At 34.6% G+C, this 5,475-nt stretch overlaps 1 pseudogene; it reads left to right on the forward strand.

Moving 5' to 3' along the window:
- Positions 1–1,985: 1,985 nt before the first annotated feature.
- LOC102968293 lies at positions 1,986–2,432 on the forward strand (annotated as a pseudogene).
- The last annotated feature ends 3,043 nt before the right edge of the window (positions 2,433–5,475 follow it).

The raw sequence follows: 5,475 nt of genomic DNA on the forward strand, positions 1-5,475 counted from the left end.
AGAGAATCTCAAGCAGGCTCCACATGTCAGCACAGAGCCGGATGTGGGGCTCAAACCCATGAACTGTGAGATCATGACCTAAGTAAAAACCAAGAGTTGGACGCTTAACCCACTGAGCCACCCAGGTGCCCTGACTCTATATGCAACTTTTAAAACTGATATTTTGTCAACCACTGAATTCTAACTAACATTGTTTATCATTGGCAAATATTTCAATATTGTCTTTTCTGTGAAAAATGTTAGTGTCATGTGGAAAGACAATTACATCCTTCAGCCCTACCAGACTCAGTCCTTATATTTCTTCTGGGATCATTTCTGTCTCTCTTAATTTACTTATGGAAGTGGATGTAGCAACTAACACTACAATATAATTGTATATCTTGCTGCCATAAGAGGATTTTATTTTTAAGAAGACATCATTTTCTGCTTCAGGATAGAAGTAGATATTTTTTAGTGTCATGTTTGTCCTAAACCCAGCTGTGCTACCGAGGTATCTGGTTTTCATTATTTTTGATGAGGAGAGCACTGTTCCTAAACTCAAATAAAGAAAGACATGTGAGTATGTTTGGTTGATGTTACAATTCAACACTTAAGCTTATTATTAGCTATGACTTTCTACATCCTGGAGTCCACATACTTTGCCATTTCTGAAATCTGAACTCAGGTACACAGGACAGTTCTTTAAACAGAGACACAAAAAATTATTATTCCAAAGTTATTATTTTAACCAAATGCAATTGGAACTCAGCAATTTTGAAATGTGTCATTTTCCCCCAAAGGGACTTCTGGGAACAGTGCCCAAATAAACTTTTATCTTCTGAAACAAAACTTGAAGTTTAGCAAAGATGTATTTCTTACTACACATACATATCATTATATGAAAAAATTAAAGACATCACATCATCCCTAGTGTCCAGATTAGTTGAGTTAGTATTCAATTTTAAATGAGAAAAGAAAATTTTGTTAAATTGAGAGTCTCCCCCCAAAGAGAGTATTCCATTGCTAAGGGAAATATGTCACTAGAAGATAAATAGAGTTTATTTCAGAGATATTTGTGATCATTGTTTCTTAACCTTACCAAAAATATCTTGATGTTTATCTAAATTTAGATAAGAAAAGATAAAAATAATGGTTTAAAAAGTAGTTTACTTATTTCATTTATAAGGAACATTGTGTGTGCATCTGATTTATATCTATTTGTCTTTGCTCTTATTAATCTTTGTATCAGTCAATACACCCTTGAGAATTTTGTAATAATCCCATATAACCAATGTGAGTAACTTCTATATCTTTAAGTATAAATATCTTTGGTCATATGTGATCTGTGAACTCATAGGTATTAATATCATTAAAATGAATCATTTGGAAACTTAACATTTGTGTATGAATTCCAAGGAAAGCTCAATTTACACTAATTCCGCTGCATGAAGACAATTGAAATGTCTTATATCTAAAGTCCAGCATTTATATTCTTTCTGGTTATTACTGAGACATTAGGGACAAAGCATTGACAAAGGTCCTAATGAAATTGGATTATGTTGTTATGGATTCAGTGATTTAAAACATAATTTGCACAATTTTCACTCTATACCAACATAAATTAAGTACTACCTCCATCTTGGTATCCCTCTGCTCAGAAAAATTTTGCTAACCCCCAAAATTCTATAGTGAAATTATTGCCTTTTGATATAGGAGGAGCTTATTTTACTGTATGCCTACCTGTATTTTCTATTTAAGCTTTGAGCACATTCATACGTAAATTCTCACAAGTAGTCATATTTATTTATTTGTTAACTTCTGAAATTCAGTCTTTTCATTTCTAGCTCCCCAATTAATCATCCTTGGTGAATCAGGTGTAGAGGCTGGAAATTCAAAACCATGGATAGTTTTGTGTTGTTGAAGTCATTGGCTTCCTTTGATAGAGAGTCAGCCTTGCCTGACCTATGTATCCACCACTGATGAATCTACTGGCTCTCTGGAGCACAATGTCTGGTTCCTCCACCATCACCACTATGAAGAAAATGGTTCAACAGTTCTAACTGGTAGCCTAGTCAGGCTCAACCACGTGAAGGTTTCCTAGGCAGCTACAGATTTGAAACAATTCTGTCTGCAGAATGCTCAACATGACCCCCTGCTGACTGGAGTATCTTCAAGTATAAATTTCTTCAGACTCCAGAATGTCTGTTCATTTTTGTATGAATCTTTGGATGGTTTTCTAAACCACTTTTCATGAACCAGTGAATATTCAAAAGAGGACTAAATTTGAAGCCTGTACAAAAGCTTATCCCTATAACACATGCTATACTATACAAACTTCTACTTTTATCAGTCCTTAACATCTACTTTAAATTTTCATAAATTTCTATTTCACAGGGGTAATTCTTTTATACACACTGGCAGCAGCATTCAATAAAGTACTGAGTGTAAAAAGAGTCAGCCTTGATAACCCTGCTTTTTTGAAAAAATTTTTATTGCAGTATAATTAACACACAATGTTATATTAGTTTCAAGTAGATAATATAGTGACTATGATTCAGCAGTTCTATGCATTGCTTACTGCTAATCAAGAGTCTTAATCCCCTTTATCTATTTCACCCATCCCCCACCCCCATGCCCCTGGCAACCACCAGATTGTTTTGTTTTTAAGAGTCTGTTTTTTGCTTGTTTGTTTCTTTGTTTAGTTTCTTAAATTCCACATGAGTGAAATCATATGGTATTTGTCTTTCTCTGTTTGACTTATTTCAGTTAGCATCATATCTTCTAGGTCCATCCATGTTCTTATAAATGAGAGCTCTCAGTCAGAATTTTTGTGGATCCTCAAACATCCAGTTTACGTTCTTGACTTTACCTTGAGTTTAACCCACGAATGTCAAGGAAAGCCTATTCTCTTAGGTGTTTGCACTCCAAGTCATGTTGGCAGTGAAGTATGTCTTTTACATACATAATGTCTTTATCTGCATTACAGTCTCTAAGGTTTTTGACAGAGATCTATAGTTTATAAAGCCTTATTAACTTATTGGCAGAGTCCAACTATATGTGTGTGTGTTGGACATAACTGGATCCACTTTTCATGTTTCAAGATGAATAATTTGCCTAGTTTTTCTTCAGTTTCCAGTTTATATTTACATTTAACCTGGCTGCATCTATTTTTGTAGTCAATTCTGCTTGACTAAACTACTCTTTATATTTTTCCTTCTTCCTGATTTATCTCTTCTTCTTTTTTTCTGTATTGTTTACTTTATCCCCTTTACTGGGACATGGATTCAACATGGTATCCACTTATTTTCTCTTTTTCCAATCAGTCTCTCAATTATCACAAATTAGCATTTGGAAATAGGTTTTTTTAATTAAAATTTTTTTTTAGGGAGAGAGAGAGTGTAAGCGGGGAGCGGGGGGGAGTGACAAAGGGAGAAAGAGAGAGAGAGAGAGAGAGAGAGAGAGAGAGAGAGAATTTTAAGCAAGCTCCGCACTCACCGTGGATCCTGATATGGGGCTCCATCCCACAACCCCAGGATCATGACCTGAGCCAAAACCAAGAGTCAGATGCTTAACTGATTGAGCCACCCAGGTGCCCCAAGAAATAGGTTTTGACAATGAAAATTATCATGGTCTTCTTGTAGTCCAAGTTGTATAAAAAAATAAGCATTTAAAAATTTATACATTTTAAGCTACTTTTACATTAGCAATACGAGGGATGTTAAAGAAATATGCTACATGACTTACTGTTGAGTAATACGCAAACTAATCAGAAATATAAGAAAGCAGGCACATTAATTTAGAAAAACAACATAAAGCAGAATAAGGACCAAATACTATGAAGAAATGGCTCCTGGGTAGGTTTTTGTTGACATGGAAATTTTTAGTTCTCTTGCTGAAATTTCTAATGTATGCCTTCACTTGCATGGAATTGATTGAATTAACATTTAATTAACATTCAGGCTTTAAAACCAAAGCTTCTATGTAAGATTTCATTAGTGAAAAAGAAAGAGTACAACTCTGCTTTCCTCATCATCCCCAGACTTCTATCCCCCTACTCCTTGATCCTAGGCCAATAGGGCTCCTCAAGGTCAGGCCTTTTGGTCATGTAAATCCAACAAATAGGAACACTATGTAGGCAGAGGTTTAGTTCTTTTTAGGCTGTTATGAGATGTTTACCCTATGGACAATGAGTTGATTGAAGTGTGAACAGGTCTTCCTTGGAGAGTCAGGGTCTTTTGTATAGGATCCTTCTATGTAGGATCCTTCTATCTATAATACTTGCAACCAATTTGGATGGGGATTTCTATTAGAGGGATTATGTAGCATAAATATAATTTCAAACTTTCCACCTTTCCCTTCTCCATGTTTTTTTTAATGGGATATTTCTGTTACATGTTAACCCACTATTGGGCATGAATCTGGATAGGTAGGTCTCTGAACACATTACTCCGGCAAGACATTACAAGATAGCTGATGGTTCATTTTTATTATCACTGGTCAGTTTATGCTTGTAGCTAACACATCTTCTGGTTGACAGTTTCTTAACAGGCCTTATATAGGGAAAGTATTTATAAAAAGTAGTAGTGAGGTACAGCTTTGTGAACTTTTTGAAGAGATCTTAGTACTTAAATACATGAAGTGATGCAAACTATTAAACTTAGAGTCAGCAGATATAAAATTAGTTTTGCACAGTAGCTCTACTTCACCTGAATGTCATATGAGTGACATAATGTGTAAGTGATTTTAAACTGTAGAGTGTCATAAAATGTGAGACCCTGAAATTATTGTTTGTCATTGATAGTAATATGTTTTTATTCAGACATGGCTGTTTAGAGCAAGGTATACTGGTAAGATTTCAGGAAGTTTCATTATGGAAGTTGGTCTTGATGTAGGCTGCAAAGAAAATAAGAGATAATCCATGGGGAAAGAAAATTTTAAAGGTAGAGGAAACAGGATGATCATAGCCTCATAGACTAAACTGAGCAGATTGGGAACAGCAAGATAAATACATGGTCAGCTGGTATGAAGAATGTATTGAAAGAAGTGAGAAAATATATACTTACTTGTGATTAAAGAGATCTTTTTCCTAAAGAGATTATAAAGATACATTAGATTGTGATGACCAAAGGAAAAGAGGAAGGTATGAAATACACATTAAATTGTCCCTAATATCAGTCAACATTTTAAAATGCTTTTTTCAAGTAAGAAGGAAGGGGTACTTTCATTTACTGCCTCTCGTAGCACTTTTAACAACCATAGAATATAAGATATATTATTTTCCCAGAATTACATATAGACTGAAGGTTAGCTATCTTAGTTAACTAGCTTAATGACACAAAAATGTTTAGGTGTAGAACTGGGATTTGAACTCTGGCGTTTTTAGTTTGGAGTACAGATTCATTTTTTTCCCCTCTGCCCATTTTTAAAAAAATTTAATTCCCGTGTAGCTAACATACAGTGTTGTATTAGTTTCAGGTGTACCAGATAGTGATTCAG

This window comes from Panthera tigris, chromosome A2 (assembly GCF_018350195.1).
Source record: "Panthera tigris isolate Pti1 chromosome A2, P.tigris_Pti1_mat1.1, whole genome shotgun sequence".
Taxonomy (NCBI): Eukaryota; Metazoa; Chordata; class Mammalia; order Carnivora; family Felidae; genus Panthera; species Panthera tigris.